Source organism: Ceratotherium simum, chromosome 33 (assembly GCF_057802395.1).
Source record: "Ceratotherium simum simum isolate JZ-2026a chromosome 33, ASM5780239v1, whole genome shotgun sequence".
NCBI classification, from domain to species: Eukaryota; Metazoa; Chordata; class Mammalia; order Perissodactyla; family Rhinocerotidae; genus Ceratotherium; species Ceratotherium simum.
The window spans coordinates 20,104,895-20,122,395 of NC_141932.1; the positions used below are offsets into that span (position 1 = coordinate 20,104,895).

At 46.3% G+C, this 17,501-nt stretch overlaps 1 long non-coding RNA gene across 1 annotated transcript; it reads right to left on the reverse strand.

Annotated features, from left to right (window-relative positions):
* Nucleotides 1–1,168: 1,168 nt before the first annotated feature.
* LOC101396250 (uncharacterized) lies at nucleotides 1,169–8,229 on the reverse strand. Its single transcript, XR_015549624.1, has 3 exons — nucleotides 8,095–8,229; nucleotides 6,315–6,674; nucleotides 1,169–1,473 (listed from the first exon to the last, which is right to left on the reverse strand). It is a non-coding gene; the product is annotated as an uncharacterized LOC101396250 (long non-coding RNA).
* Nucleotides 8,230–17,501: the final 9,272 nt, after the last annotated feature.

A 17,501-nucleotide genomic window follows, 5' to 3' on the forward strand; every position in this document is an offset into this window, starting at 1 on the left:
TGTCTAAAGTTTAATGAGTCTTTGGGGAATATGAGGCCTCTAGGTCATGATAAAACTAGTTTCTGCACAGCGGGAGGGAAACTCAACTCCATCTCTAGCCAAGACCCAGTCTGCATCTCCGTCAGTTCCCTGCCATTTATAAAATGTGCAAAATAACAAAGAGACAGTGAATGAGGCCAGAATCTGAGCACCAGAAGGCTCTGCTTGCTGGAATTTTCCATGGAAACACAACATTTCTCCAAGAGTCACTTTCCATTTGAACAAAGATCATCTCCAAGGAAGAGTGTTCTTGATCTTAAAACAAGGTTGCTCTCACTTGATTTGGCCTCATTACTTACACAAGTGCAGCAGGATTGCACATTCACCACAGTTTCTCCTCTGATGCAGGTTTTCCTAATGAAGCTCAGATGGGACTTTTAACAGCCTCTTGACGTCAGGAAGCCTAGACATCAGGACTCACCTGCAGTCTGTAGAGATTTGAGTGAGGCCCTCTCTTCTCCGGATCCCCAAAATAACCATCAAGTCAACCTTAGCTCCTTAAAGTGTGGGTCATGTCTGAGCCCATGGGCGTCATTCTAAACTAGGACAATCGAGTCAAAGCCGTGGTTGTACCACCAATGTTTCCAATTATATCCTAGTAACAAGGAGGATAGAGTCTTACTAAACCTACGCAAATAACTATATTGCCATGGAAATAAGAATGCTCAAGAAGACTTTAGGAATTCCTTGGGAGGAATCAGAGAGGGAGAGAAAGATCAGTGTTGATACCCGCGTGGATGACCTCCTGTCTATTCCTGTTGTTGTGCCACAGTTCTGGTGCCATCCACACCTCCCCCAGAGGAGGGATAGAACTGAGATTCCTAAGAGCTTATCATGGGCTCCCACCCCTCATTGTACAACCACTGCCCGTCCTTCCACTGGGGAGATGGTGCAACTGAGACCAACAGGAGCTGGGGACTGGAGTGGAATGTGACCTTACGCCAACAATAATGACAATGTCAGTTCACATTGCTGAGCATTTATTGACTCAATGCAAGTCTTCTAAGGAATTTCCACCTTCAGCATTGACTATCACAACTCTACTTGAAAAGTACATCAGATCATCATTTTACAGATAAGAAAAAAAATCTATTCAGAGTTGAATAACACAGAGGAGGGTAAGAGGGCCAGAGGGCCAGACTCATATTTCACGTTGAGCCTGCGGAGGTCACTTTTGCTGGAACTGACCACGTTGGAGGCCTCACGCTGTTAAGCCCCAACATCCTCCATCCTGATGGGGTCTTTGGCGAGGGTGCTGTTTTCCTGGGACAGCTTCAATATCTCTGTGAGCTGCAGACTCTGGTCATTGAAGAATCACTGGAAGGAGATGCCAGGGTCACTTGTGAGGAAGGTCAGGACCACAAGGTCCTTATGTTCTGTCACTGGGGTCCCTACGTCTTCTGCGGACTCTGATGGGGGGCTTTGAGACCAGCGCTGTGGAGAAACAGAGGAGGTGACTGATTGAGAGTCGGCCTGGTGCCTGGGGCCATGCTCCTTCCTCAGAGATCATAGCCACTCTGTAAAGGTAACCCAGAGGATGGCTCTGAACCCTGCAGAAGGATGAGCATCTTTGTTCAGGTGACCATCTGGTAAGGAGAGGGCTGCACCACCCCTTTTGATCTCCGGCTATCCCTAGGTTGACTCCGGAACTGTCGTCCTGGACATCTCTGTAGTATCAGCACCAGAGTCCTCTTCTCACTCTGCATATCCTACAACCTCATGATCAAGTGGAATTTCTCTCTCATGGACTTTCATTGATTTTTTCCTAGAACTTTCTTTGACTTCAGAAAAGAACAGGCCACATTCCCTAGATGCTCTTCAGTGTGTGTTGGGGAAGGCAGGCTTGCCAGCTCTGTCCATCTCTGGGGCCAAGGGAATACTACAGAAAGTGGGAAGGCATTGACTTCTTGTGAAATAATTGATTATGTATTGGGGATGGCCCCACCCAATCCTCACCACCTTAGGACCTGAAGAGCTTCTCATCTAAAGAATTTTTCACTCTGAACTGGACTTTTATTTCCAGGTCTGTAGATTGAATATCACAGTGAAGGAAATCTCTAGAGAGATGTGGTTACAGTTTTATCAAAAGACAGGCAGTGTTAGGAATAGGAGGAAACTACTCAATATGACAAAGGTCATAAATGAAAAGCTCACAGCTAACATCATACTCAATGGTGAAACACTGAAAACTTGACTCTGTGATCATGAACAAGACAAAGATGCTGCTTCCACCACTTCTAGTCAACACAGTAGACAGTTCTTAGCCAGAACAACGAGGCAAGAAGAAGAAATAAAAGACATCCACATTGGAAAGAAAGAAGAAAAAGTATCTCTTTTAGCAGAAGACATAATCTTATATGTAGAGAACACTAATGATTCCACCCACAAACAAAAAAACTGTTATAACTAATAAAGAAATTCATCAAAGTTTCAGAAGACAAAATCAACACTCAAAATCACTTACATTTTTATAGAATAAAAATGAACAATCCAAATAAATTAAGAAAACAATTCCATTTACAATAACATCAGCAGTTGAAAATACTTAGGAATAAACTTAGCCAAGGAGGTGAAAGATGTGTGCACTGAAAACTACCAAACACTCTGAAAGAGATTGTAAAGACACAAATAATGGAAGGACATCCATGTTCATAGATTGTAAGAATGAATATTGTTAAGATGCCAGTATACCCCAAATGATCTACATATTCCATATAATCCTTATGAAAATCCCAAAGAAATTGTTACAGAAATAGAAAAATCCAGCTTAAAATTCAAGGGACCCCAGATTGTTAAAACAGTCTTTAAAAAGAAGAACGAAATTGGAGGACTCACATTTTCTGATTTCAAAACTTACAGCAGAGCTGAAGAATTAAAATCATGTGGCACTGACTGAAAGACAGATCTAGATCATGGAATACAATAGAGATCCAGAAATAAAGCCTCGATTATATTATCAGATGATTTTGAGAAGGGAGCCAAGACCATTCAACAGAGAAAGAACAGTCTTTTCAACAAATGGTGTTGGGAAACTGGATATCCACAAGCAGAAGAATGAAGTTAGACCATTGCCTTCCACCATATACAAAAATTAACTCAAAATGGATCAAATCTTGAGGTAAGACCTAAGAGTCTATAACTCTTTGAAGAAAATGTAGGGAGAAGGCTTAATGACATTGGATTTGGCAGTGATTTCTTTAATATGACAGTAAGAACACAGGCAAAAAAAAAGACAAAATAGATAAATTGGACTTTGACAAACCAAATAATTTCAGTTCATTGAAGAACACAATCAGTGGAGTGAAATGTGACCTATGGAATGGGAGAAAATTATTTGTAAATTATATGTCAATAAGGGGTTAATATCGAGGATATACAAAGAACTCCTAAACTCAACAGGAACAAAAACAAATAACATCATTGAAAAATGGGCAAAGCACTCGAAAGGACATTTCTCCAAAGAAGAGCTACAAAGGACCAATCAGTATTTGAGAAAGGCTCAACATCACTAATCATTAGGGAAATGCAAATCAAAACTATAATCAAATACCCCCTGATATCTATTAGAATGACTATGTTCAAAAAAACGGAAAACAACAAATGCTGGAGAAAATAGGCAGAAATTGGAACACTTGTGCGTTGTTGGCAGGGAGTTAAAATGGTGCAGTCCACCATGGGAAATAGTATGGCGATTATTCAACAAATTGTACACAGAATACCTTATGACCTATTAGTTCCAGGCTCTGACTGTTGATGGACCACATAATGTGGTGTCCTGAATCTCAGGTTCACATTCAAATACAGGGTCCTTATGCTCCACGAGGCTGGAGCTGTTGCTTGTGATGACAGGTGTGGGTAACTCCACTGTGCAGGGAACAGAGACAACATTGCCCTGTGTGGTGCCTGTTTCCTGCCAGGAATATTCATTCACAGTTGGCATCCCTCACCTCTCAGCCAACCTGAGTCCTTGAAAGAATAAGGCTGGTTTGTGTAACTGAAGAGAAATTCATGAGGATCTGAGTGTTCGGAGAACATAAGGCCATCTGCTTTGCATCTGAGAGAAAGCACAGACTTTATCAAGTGTCAATATGTTAGCAGGCTAAAGTCTTAAAAAGACACAGGCTGGAGATCAGTGTTACCATCACTCTCCCACACTGCCCTCCATGCCTCTGCTGGTTCTTCACTGTCCAGCTGACTGCCTGGCCACTCAGGGGTGATTCCTGCCCACTGCACTCACCTCCATCACCCAGAGAGGTGTGTTTTCTCTGAGGCACCATGTTGCAGGTTCTCCTAGAGATGGGTAATGGTGATTCTGGGACATGAGGACCAGGAGCAAACAGAGCAGTCAGGTGAGTGTTCAGGCCTCAGGGCAAATATGTGGATTAGATCCTCCCGCGTGAGTGTGACTGACATGGGCCAGTGACCCAATAAATGATAGAGGGTGTCCAAGGAATGATCCAGAACAGAGTGAGGGGACAGGCAGGAGCTGCCTGGCTTTGGCAGCAGAAGCTAATCTCTCCCTTGGTCTTTAACGTCTCTTGTGTCTCTGCTGAGGGCAGGTGTGGACATATGCAAATGCAGAAGAGGTGACTGATGGAAAGGGGGCAGCCTGACTGGTTGCAAATCTGGCCCTTGTGGACCATCTGTGTTTGGTGGTTATGAGACTGATATTTGAGGAGAAGTTAAAAATTCTTCCATATGGGAGAATTTTGACTAATATTTCAGGGCCTCAGATGAATTGTGGGAAGGAATGTTTCTCTAGAGAGCACTAAAATACCTGCTATGGGCCTGAGCCCCTGGAGGGGCAGAGAACCTGTCCTGTACGGCCAGAAGGCCAAGGAAGCTGCATCCAGTCTCTGAAGAGATTTTGGATCATTCATTCATCCATTCATTCACCATTCATTCCTTCCTCCATCACAAGCAATTGAGAGTTTGTTACATGCGGGCCCACTGCTGGCTGCAGGGGTAGAGTAGGGAGTGAGTTGGCAAAGTCTTTCCTTTCTATTACAGTGGGAGTGACCCCAACACATCAGAAAACAAATGAATGATGTCAAGTCCAGTGCAGGGAGGTTGATCATCCACCTGAGGGGGCGGCCTGGACATTCCCTGCACTGACTCTGATTGTTGATGCAGGTAATTTAGTTCTAGAGTATATGGTGATGAATTCTCCATTTGCTCTCACTCCCCAGACCAGGATCTCTCTTTCTGAGCTGGAGACACGTAAGAAGAAAGGATCTGGACTGACAATTTGGTCTAGGGGTCCACAGACACCTGATAAGGCCCCTGGTGGAGGAGAGGATGGGGCTGTGGCTACAGACAGTCCTCCTGTCTGCCGCTCATGGTCTGTGGAACCTGGTTCAGTGACTGTATCTCCCTTTGCCTCATTTCTCCTCAATGACATAGGATAAATATACTATCCTGCCAGATTGTCAGTGAATAACCTTTAAATATTCGTGGTACCTGACTTATATCTTGCCAGAAAGGAGCTGCCCATATGAATGGTATCTGTTCTTGTTTGATTCCAAGAGAGCATGCCCCCAGGGATGATCCCTGGCGGATGAGAAGCTGCCAGCAGCATCTTCTCTCCTCTATGCTTCCCCTGGGGACACTGACCTTCCTGTGGATTCTCCTAAGTCTCTCAGAGCAGTCAGTTAATGGCCTGGGGACCGTGTACCTCTGTGTTCTCCATGCTGAGTCTCACGTGAAGGATCAAGTTCCACCCCTGCCCAGATGCAGCTCCTGGGGATGAGCCCTGGCTCGTGACCAGCTCAGAAGCCTGGGGACTCAGGAAGCCAGGAAATCCTTGCTCCCACTCAGCCCTGCCCACCAGGCCAAAACCCAACCTTGGCACAGGCTCCCCAGGGTCACTGGAGTCAGCAGCCCTGGGAGGGGCTTCCTGAGCTGAGGTTCTCTGTTAATATCCCAGGCGGCCCCTCAGCCAGGCCCTGATGGAGCACTGCAGGGTCTTTCTCAGGACCATGTTCCCAGGGCTTGTCCCAATGGCCTGGACTGAGACTGATCTCCTTCTGCTGAGTTACTCCCAACATCTGGTCCTTCTCTCTGCAGGGAATGTCTGCAGGGTCTGGATTCCAGGAAAAGAAACCCAATCTTTTAAAGTTTGTCTCCACTGTGTGTGTCCTGAACCAAATGCTCAAATCCCAACAACGGATGGAATGCAGAGGGGGATGTAGGCACAGTCCAGGCCTGTCAGTACTGTGTGTGTGAAGGAGAATTCACCCCACCCAACACCCAGAGGTCAGAGAGGAATCACTCACGGTGTACACAGAGCAGTGCAGTTCCTGTATCAATTCTCATATTTCTCTGCAAGGCTTCTATGGTGTAGCATCCTGTGTCCTCCTGGGTGACGTTCTGGAGCAGCAGGGATCCATTGGGGTATAGTTTCTCTCGACCATCATATCTATGCCCTGGGGTAATTTCTGCTCTATCTACTCCATATGATAGAATTATATCTTTGCGGCGTATTCCGCTCCCTTTGCACCAGATATAGCTATAAAGATTCTGATTCAGGCCGGAGACAAGGAATAGAACATCCTCCCCAACAACAGCATTGGGCGGCACTGCTTTGACAGTGATTTGGGCAGTGGTGGGCGGGTTCCAAATGGTTAAGAGCAAGACTAGGAGGGAAGAGAAAGAGATCAATCAATGTTTGGACCTTGTTGAAAATAATAAGAATAATGAGAAGTTGTCACAGATTGAGGTCTATGGGGAAGCCATTCTGGGTTAAATCTGGTTCAGAGTAAAACTTGTTTTTCCCAGAGCAGCCTGACTGTGGCCCTCTGCCTGCACACTGTACCTCTACTTCAAACATTCCCCAAAGCAAAGAATGCATCTTTAAAGACAGGGTGAGTGTCCCCTTTCCTGACTCCAGCCCCAGTACTTCTGGACCATAAGCTTTCTTCCAAGAGCACCAAGGACAAGTTGACCTGCTGTGTACGTGCTGAGCATCTGCTTGTGACTTTAAAAACATTGTATTCCTGTCATACTGGATATATGATCTTTGTTCTGAAGTGGTGTATAACCACGCTCTGCCCCACGCTTCCCTGGAGTGCTTTCTTCCCTGAGGAAGAGAACACCTTTGGGTTAGTCCTCACACTACCTCCTCTAACATTTCTCTAATCTATAGATTGGTTATTGATTATTTCCTTTGACAAGCTATGTATTGGGAAGGAAAGATGAGGCCCTGGGTCCTGAGCAGGTCTCTTCATCTCTTAGACTTGCAGTGTGTGTGTGTTTGTGTGTGTGTGTGTGTTTGTGTCTGTGTCTACTGGTCAAGGTCAGCAGCACGACCACCATTACTTCAGCCCTGCTGAACCTGTTATTTCCTCTGTTCCCAACACTCTTCCCAGGTGTTTGACCGGCTCACTCCCTCACTGCCCTCAGAGCTCCACTCACTCTCTGGGGCGTCCTTGGGAGATGCCTTCCCTGACCACCCTCTCTAAAGATCCTGTCTGCACTGTCTTACCTTTCCCTGCTCTGTTCCCTTCATGGCATTTGTCAGTCCCTGACATCACATTCTAGATCTCTTTGCTTGTCTGTCCTCCTCCCAATGGAATGTGAGCTCCTGAGGGCAGGGACTTGTGTGATCTAGTTGTACCCCCAGTGCCTGGAACAGGCTGCAAACACCTGTGGATGAGTGAATGAGTGCTCCCAGGGCCCTCCATGTCCTGCTGTTTATTTGTCAATTTCTAAAGTGTGATGGGTAAAGACAATGTTTAGTGTCTTTAGTTCAGTTTTGTTCTGGTGTCATCCTCAAATAAATTATCATCCTCCATTTTCAAAAATGATTGCTCAGTGATAACTAACTTGGAAGGGTACAACAATTGAGATGTTCCTGCCCCTCACCACTTCTAGATCTTGAAATTTTCCAGTTGCTGAGCCCTTCTCCCCCCATCCTACTCTGCTCCCATGTTGTCTCCCCTCAGGTCCAAAAAGAAGTCCTCTGTCCTCTCTCAGAGCCCCATCCTCCCAGGAGACCCCAGCCACTCTCTGTTCTCCCATCCTCCCGCCCACCCTCAGGGAATGGTCCCCTCTCACCTGCCAGCAGGAGCCCCTGCCAGCGGACACACCCTCTGTGAGCAGTGGCTGAGGGCGATTGCATGGTGGCTGCTGTCTTCTCTGTCCCTCCCTCTGTGAGAAGAGCTTGGGCTCCAGAAATGCTCACAAGCACTGCTGTCCAGATGCTTTAGCTCTGCTGTCCTTCCTCCCTCTGTGCTGGGCCACCACCCTGGGCAGGAGCACTTTACCTGGCCACGTGGGCTGGGGGTGGGGTCTCTGCCCAGGACCCTCCTCCTCCCTCCCCTCATTCCTGCCTGCCTTGTCCCTTCTTTCTTTCTCCTTTCTATCTATGTTTCTGTTCCTGGGAACTACGGACTCCTCTGCCTTCTTCAGCAGTCATTCCCCACCACACACACACACACACACACACACACACCTTTGTTGGGACAAACACAGGTCTGTCGCATCGTGTCCCAGGCTGACCCCACAGCTCTGGGTCAGGGTGCAGCGTCACCCTCCCTCTCTCTCATCTCCTTTGACTATTCCTTTCAGAGGAAGAGCCCAGGGGGCCCCACCAGGAACTCTTGTCACAGGGATGTCACCCCTGCTCTGTGTCAGAATCACCTGTGGAACTTTGTAGACATTGCGAATGTCTAGGTGACACCTTAGAAATGCTGCTTTAGCATCTGCCCAGGTTTGTGGATACCCAGCCAGGTTGAGACCCCATATTGTGGGCGTGGAGCAGCCTCTCCCCTTCTCCTGTTCAGAGTCAGAAGATCCTGTTAAGATGCAGATTCTGACCCCGCAGGTGTGGGGTGGACCTGAGAGTCTGCATCTAACAAGCTCTCAGGTGATGCTGATCTCACTGGCCTGTAGGGCACACTTTCAATAGCAAGGCTGATGGGGACCCCTGTCCCCTGAGAAGATGACCCACCCACCTCATCACTGGGGCTCGGGCCTGTCAGCACCACACAGAGACACAGGGGTCCCCAAACCCGAGGGATTATTTCTCTTTGTGACACAGAAATCCAGCTGGGCACCGGGGTCTTCCTCGTGTCCTCAAATGTTCTGGGAAGGTTGGATTTACTCCCAGCAGGAAGGCCACAGAGACGACTCTGGGAAAGAGAAAGCGGCAACCTAAGTGATGACTGGTGGGGGGACCCACCCTCCATCTCCTGGTGTCACCAGCCTGGCCTCTGCTTCCTGGGACAGAAACCAAATACCAATGTCTCAGAAGGAGCTGCAGTTCCCAGTGGTTAAGCGGGGGGGTTCCTGCATGTCCTGGGTGAGAGGACGTTATAGAGGGGTGCTTAGCACGCAGCAAGAACAAACAGTACAATAAAAGGGCTGAGAACTAAAAATGAAGAAACAATGTTGTAATTTACATCTGAGATGATCACCTATATAGAAAATGCAAAAGAATGTGGTAAATGATCACAATCACTACTGTAGTTTCCCAAGGTTGCCAGACTTAAGGTCTGTACATGAGACTCGACAGCATTGCTTTATAATAGCAAACGTAATTTTTAAAAGCTAATATTTGTAACAGCAATCTAGGAATAAAGAAGGACTTTTATGTGCAAGGCCTTGTATAGAAAAACATGAAAGCCGGCAGGAAGACATTCAGTAATAACTGACAGGTGATAAATAACAGATGGAGAGAGAGAGATATACAATGTTCATTAACAGCAAGACTCAATAGGATGAAAATATGTGTTCCCCTCGCATTATCTACAGAATTAGGAGCTTCCAGGTCAAATCCTAGTAGTTTTTTTTAACCTGACAAGCCAGTTCCAAAATTAAATAGTGTAACAAAGGGCCCTGAGGAAGAGTTACAAGGCCAACTGCCCCCTTAGATATCGAGATGTATTGTCAGGCTGCACTCTTCAAGACAGTGTGCTATTGCTGCGCTGGGAACTCATAGAAAATCTAGGACTATCCTACACACACACATACAGGAACTCGAGAGTGGAGGTGGCAGTACAGATATGTTGGGAAAGGAAGCACTTTACATAAATGATTCTGGAAAGATTGGTCTCCCTCATACATACACTTGGCCTTGGGAAAGTGATCTGAATTAGGTAGAAAAAGTGCTAATGTAAAGGCAAAAGAGATAAATTCTACTATATTAAAAGTAACATCTACAGTATTTATGAAAGGACACTATAAAGAAAGTGAAAAGACAAGCCACAAACTGGGAAAAGAGAAGTGCACACATGGAGTTGACAGAGAATTGTGTCCAGGATATATAAAGGACTCTACGAAGCAAAGAGGAAGAGACAGCCCAATAGAAAAGCTGAAGCTGTCACACCCTAGAAATCTGTGTGCATGCAACAGCAGACGTGTGTAAAGAGGAACGTCCATGGTGGCAGTGTCTGTATAGCAAAAAACAAAAACAAAAACACTCCAATATTCACCAGCCACCGATGTCAGAGAAATAAAATGTGGTAAATTAATAAATGGGAGACTATGTGGAAACGAAAATGCAAAAACTACATCCAGCCGTGCACATCTACATGAGAGAATCCTGGAAACGTAACGTTGACAGAACGAAGCAAGTAGCAGAAAATTCAGTGTAATTTCACTTTTATGAAGTTCAAAAACACTCAAAATGACATCTAAGGTTACAAATTACAAAAGTAAGGGCAGGAGAATATTTTGCACATTGCCTCTGCGGGCGGGCGGGCTAGGGAGAGGGAATGGGTGGAGCACACAGGACCTTGGGTATTTGGTCTCTTCTTCCGTGAGCTGGGTGAAGACAGATAGGCCTAGGGCTGGCCCGGTGGCTCAAGCAGTTAAGTGCACATGCTCCGCTGTGGCAGCCCCGGGGTTCGCCGGTTCGGATCCCGGGCACACACTGATGCACCGCTTGGCAAGACATGCTGTGGCGGCATCCCATATAACGTGGAGGAAGATGGGCACAGATCTTAGCCCAGGGCCAGTCTTCTTCAGCAAAACAAGAAGAGGATTGGCAGATGTTAGCACATGGCTGATCTTCCTCACACACACACACACACACACAAAGACACAGAGTCCTGTTGTTAATTGTTACTCTCCATACTCTGCACAGATGTCATAAATAATTCTTTTGAATACTTTCAATGTTAAATATGAAAACAAAAAGGTTTGTTTTTCTGTCAGTCCTTTTTAAGAAGGAAATAAAAGCTCCAGTATAGACTGACACAGTACAGAACAAACCTTTACCATATACCCGTGATGAGCAACTGAGTCCTTAATAAATATATACTTTACAACCAAGAATCATGACACATTTGAGAACAGTCGGTAAGGGAAATAAGAAGATGGGGCAGCTTTCTTTTCATTGCCATTTGCGTGGAGTATCTTTTTCCATCCCTTCACTTTCAGTTTGTGAGTGTCTTTAGGTCTGAAGTGTGTCTCTTGTATGCAGCATATATATGGGTCTTGTTTTTTCATCCAGTCAGCCACCCTATGCCTTTTAATTGGAGCATTTAGTCCATTGACGTTTAAAGTAGCTATTGATAGGTATGTACTTACTGCCATTTTTTAACTTTTTTTTTTTTTCTCCTCAGTGTTGTAGTAGTCCTTCTCTGTTCCTTACTTCTTCTATACAGAATTGATGGTCACTTTAGTTTGACCTCTGTCTGAAAGCTGTACTCTTTAACTCCCCTCCTCCCTCCTTGGTGGTGAACATGATGTAATCTATGCAGAAATAGAAGTACAATGATGTACACCTGAAATTTTTACAATGTTATAAACCAATGTTACTGCAATAAACAAAAAATTAAAAAAAAAAATTAAAAAAAATAAACTATCAAAAAAAAAAAAAAGAATATGGGGCAATGAAGAAGAAAATCAGGTGCCCACTGCACAAACATTCTGACAACATCAAGTATAGACAGGATGTGGGGCAAATGAACAATGAACTAATGGAATCCATGACTGGAAGAAACTTCATTGAAATGTTCAGAAGAAAATGTTTAAATATCGTGATGACTTGTTAGGGATTCAGGAGGATTGCTGGGTGAACTCCAAGGGGGTTCATTGCAGCTTCATTTGAGTGACCACACGAAATCAATGGCATTTGAGTCCCAAGACACAGCGAACAACAACTTAGCAAGGTTGCTGCTGCGTGACAAGGGCCTCCCTTTCTCCGGCCGGGGACAGGGATGTTGCTGCTGACCCCAAACTCAAGCCTCTGCACATTTCAGGGTGTCGTCCTGATGACTAATTTCTGCGTCGGTTAGCACTTCTATTTTGTTGCAAATAACAAAACCCAACACAAGCTGACTTCAGGTGAAAGGGGGCTGTGTTAGCTCATGTAATTGGAAGTGAAGCTGCAAACTGGGCTTGGCCATGACTTGGTCCAAGGCTTCAACAACCTCAGAGGATCTCCTGACAGTAGGGGAGGTGGTGGTTCCCAGTTAAAAAAAAAAAAAATCAGTGCTGGGAGTTGGCCGTGTGGAGGGAGAGGAGGATGATGTAGTAAATTTTCACTTTGGGTTCTCCAAACCCGGCCTCATTTTGTTTCGGGCCCCTCTTCTATTCTCAGGGCTCATGTACATCATCCTAGAGACATAGGTGTTGGTGATGGGTGACTGGAGAATGTGCTTACAATTTTAGGGACCAGTGGCCTTCAAGGATGTAGCCATGGATGTGGCTCCTGGATGCCTCTCAGAGAAACCTACATAGAGACATGATGCTGGAGAACCAGAAGAACCTTCTCTCAGTAGCTCAGGCAATGTTCCAAATACATATGCAGTTGATTGTGGTGGGCTTTTATCTCCTCAGGTGTCAGAGGCTGTGAGGTTCCGAAAGTGCCGTGAAGCTCACAAAGACCCAAGCTCATAAAGTTTGGGTCTAAAATTCAGAGACCAGAGTGTCTGAAACCCTACCACATAGAGAAAGAGATATTCTTTATCACACTTGGGTAAAAGACTTTGATTTTTAAAGTTGTAAAGGCGTAGTTTCACTGGGTTCCTTCTGAAGCCGTATCTTATCTGTCCTTGAGAGATTTCAAAGATCGTGTGTGGCTAATACTAAATTTGGGGGTATTTTGTCTCCTGCATGTTTTCCAAGCCCTCATGCCTTTCCCCATTCTCTGCGATTAACACTTTAAGGCAGATATTATATTCCAGTTGGAACCAGAACAGCTTTGCATGATGGAGAGAGAATCCTCCCAAGATGCACGTCCAAGTGAGAACCTGCAACTGAGAGTTCTGTCAGGTGACCCTTCAGTTCATCACTGTCCAAGGCTGGAGCCACGGCCCACATGTGACTACTGGGCACTTGAAATGGGGTGAGTCCAAGTGGACATGTGCTGTAAGTGCAAAACACACACCAGATTTCAAAGACTTAGAATGAAAAAAAGAATGTAAAATATCTCAATAGTTTTATATTTATTACATGTTAAAATTATAATACTTTGGATTAAATAAAGTGTAATAAAGTTAAGTTCATCTGTTTATTTTTACTTTTTAAGTATAGTGTATTAGTTTCCTATGGCTGGCATAACAAAGTCCCACCAATTGGGTGGCTTAGAAGAAACTGAAAATTATGTCTACAGTCCGGGAGACTGGAAGTTGGAGATAAGGGTATTAGCAGGGTGGCTTCCCTCTGAGGGCTGTGAGAACACATGTGTCACTCCTAGAAGACAAATCAATCAAACAGCAAATACACAAACCCTTCAGTGACTTCCTACCACACTTAGACTAAAGCACAGACTCCATCACGTGACCCCCAAGGCCCCACAGGATCTGCCCCCCAGGCTTCAGGCACATTGGCCACTCCCGGTTTAGGGGGGAGGTGGTGTGGGTGTCAGTAGGGAGGGGGAATCTCCAGGTCCTTTCATTCCTTGGACCACATCCCCATTTCCATTAATTTTGTTGTAAGTTCATGAAGTCTAATATCTCCTGAGCATTTTCTCCAGGAAGACTCCCTTTGGTGTAGCTATTTACACACGCCAGCCCTGCCAGAATCATTTGCAGGGCCCGTTCCAGCAGCCTTAAGGACTGGTTCTTACCTTTAGTCCAAAACACAGGTGAGCTGTGATCCATCTGTCTCAGTGACAGATTCTGTGGCACATGCTTCTCTGAAGTCCCCAGTGTGGGGGATGGAGAATAATTACTTAACTATCCTGTTTCTGCTATTTTTTGAGGGGATTCAGAGCCTCAGATAATATTTTTATCTGCTAAACTTCCAGGTACTTCTACATAATTGATCACATAATTGCTGGAGTATTTTGTTTTAGTTTTATAGATTAGGACAAGGAGACCCAATTTGCAAATCTCTGTAACCTACAATATGGCAATGATCTGTCCTACTAGTGGAATCTCTCGAATTATACTATTTAGGAGAATGTTTCTCATTGTCTCAGCTTTCTTGAGAATTACCTGGGGGGCTTTTTGAGATTGGAGATCCCTGGACTCCATGTTCTTATGGCCAAGCCTAAGATAAACAGGGCTGGGGTGGAGATGTGCTCTCCTTCTCGTGGGAGGAGCTGCAAGATGCAGGCAAAGGGCATGGATGTGTCGTTCTAACATCAGGAAGACAGAAAGATTAAGAAGAGGGAGCCAATCTACGACATGAACTCTCGTTTATTAGATGTAGAAGACCTAACCATGAATCCTTGCATTCAAAATAAATATTTGTTAAATGACAATCAAATTCTCTCACCTTGAGATTTCACATGTGTGCAAGGGCCCATCTCACACACACACCACACTCGCGCGCGCACACACACACACACACCTCAGGGAACTCACAGGATCCTGGACAGCACCAGGCAGGTATTAGGAGCAGAGCAAAGAGAGTGAGTGACCCCCATGACGTCCCTGGGGCAGTCAGCTCAGAGACTGCTGGGAGGGCTGAGATGAGGCTGGGGGTGGGGGGATTGGTCTCAGAGGGTGGGGTGCTGCCTAGAGTAGGGAGGGCTTAAGGGAGGAGGGCTCACTGTTCCCAACAGAGAACACATCTCTCTGCAGCAGCTGCATATACAGAGGGTCCCCGGGCCAGGCTGCCAGTGCCTTGGCCCCAACACCAACCCTGCTCCAGGGTGCAGAATTTGCAGTCTGTGCCCCAAATGAGCGGTCTGGGGTTCACGGTGACATCAAAGAGAAACCTGTTATTCCAAACTCAAAAGCCTGTCCTACAAAATAAGAAAATACCCATGCATACTCTATTAAGTCCCCAGGACACACACTGCCCACATCTAAATTAGCAGGAAGTTCACTCATTTCCTGGGTTCCTGCTCCACAGGTCCACTTGCAGACACACAGGGTGGCTCACAATTGTCCCCTGCATCTCTCCTTTGTTCAGCTGCTGCCACCTCCTGGCAGATGATGGATAATCAGGATGATGGAGCTTGAGAGCCTGGTCCCTCAGCTGAGCAGGAAGGCGGGACTCGGCCTCCAGACTGGTGGGGATGGGGGCCACTGACCATTCTGAAGACCTGGGGGTATTGGGAACGTTGGGCAGTCAAACAGAGCTGCCCAAGTGTGATGGGAACAGAGAGTTGATGTAGGACTGGGTCGGGGAACAGAACTGAGGGGCCTCAGCCTGAAGCACCGAACTGGGAAGTTCTCGAATGTTCAGAGGAAAGGCTGGATTCTCCAGAGGAAATGACTCAGCTGCAGCAGCTCAGCGGGATGTGTGCTCCTGTCTGCCCACTATCTACCACTCCACCCTCCAGGAGTAACGGCCTCTCCTCATGTCCACCTGCCCAAACTCACCTGTGCCCCTTTATCGTCCATCTCTACATGAGGGGAATCTGGGTCCCTTTCCTGCACTGCAAGGCAGGGGAGGGGTGGCCCTTTCCCCACAGACAGCCCAGCAATGGTGTCCTGAGAGGTGGGGTCAGTGGGTCCTCATACTTCCCACGTCCTGTGTCCTGATCTGGAGTTGACAGTGAAGCCCAGACACCACCTGCTCCCTCAGGCCCTGAGAGAAACTGTGCCACAGTGAATGATGCATCTCTCCTGACTCTTCCCAGTAGGAAGGTTCTCGGAATACCTGGGAGGATCCGTTTCCTGTCGTGGAAGGCGCAGTCTGGAATATTCCAGAGCAGCCCAGCCAAGGCCCACGCGCACAGATCCTAAGTGACAGCGCGACAGGCTCAGGGCCATTTCCCTCAGTGTCCACATTTGGGTAGGGGCATCTGGATTCTGAGTGTCCAGTCTTCACTGCCCACTGTACCTGGAACCATCCCTCTCCCCAATGACTTGGGCCCTGAGGTTGGTTCCAGGTCAGCAGTCCAGGCTGCTACCTCCTCCAATAGGAGCTTCTTTCCTGGGGTCCCTGAGTCTGTCCCAGGAGCTTCACCCAGAGCAAATCTAAAGAGTATTTGAGGGCTGGGGGTTGTGGCAGTGGAAACACTTGCATTTCTCTCACGTGATGGAAAAGGTCCCCAGGAGCTCAAGGAGGAGCATGAGTGCCCTCTAGTGGATGGTTCCTGCTGGAAGAAGAGCAAAAAGGGGCCAGGAGAGCTGAGCGATTAGGGCTGACGTTGGAGTAAGGGAAAATTCAGGCTCAGAAGGAGGTATATTTAGGGGTGATTAACTTATGGCTCCCTGTAGCTCACCAGCCAGAAGAATGTGGTTTTTCAAAGAGCATAATCACAAGTCAGAATGACACCACTGGGTTATACTGCAGAGTCAGATGAGGGCAATTCTACAGATATTGGGATGAAAAAACACATGATAACAAATCTATATGCAATGTCTTTAGATAGTCTGCTCTGATGTTCTTACCATCTTAAGAGGCATCTTAGCAGTGAATGAAAAGTCATTCTAGCACTAGGAAAAAATAACTTGTTAAGAAGAAAATGATATCATAGGAGTTTCTCTTTACTTTCAGAATCATATACCTTGGCAACATTCCTAAAGTATGAATCTACACCCCGAAAATGGACATTGTCAAAGACTGGCCATTCTCATTCGGGGTCTCATTCCCAGCACCTGTGGGCTGACAGCACCCTGCCCACCAGCCCAGGGCCCCTCTCTGAAGCACAGAGGCCTTTCATGCTCCCTCATTGTGGGAGGGGGGTCTTTTTAGTGGCCTCACCATTCACCCATCCACTTTCAGACTAGAGGCAGAATCTGTTCTCCATCTTGGATTTGATATTTAAATTACTGACCTCTTTTTCTGTCCTTCATACATCCCAACATTGCGAAAGGTGGAGGGGGTTGCCTTCACCACATTGAACAGAGCTCCACTTGAGTGCCATCATCATCACCCAGAAGGATTGGGACACATTATTTTGGTATCAGATGCTCTCCAACTCTTAAGGAGAAATGTGCCTCTCTCCACAGGGATGACCAGTAGAAACGGACAAAGAGAAATCGCATTAGAGTTCACAGAAGATCTGTAAGACCTCATGAAAGCTTAAAATCATAGAAGAGTCCACACAAAATCCACAGTCCGTGCTGAAACATGGGTCCTGGTCGGCTTTCACCATTTCCTTAAGAGAT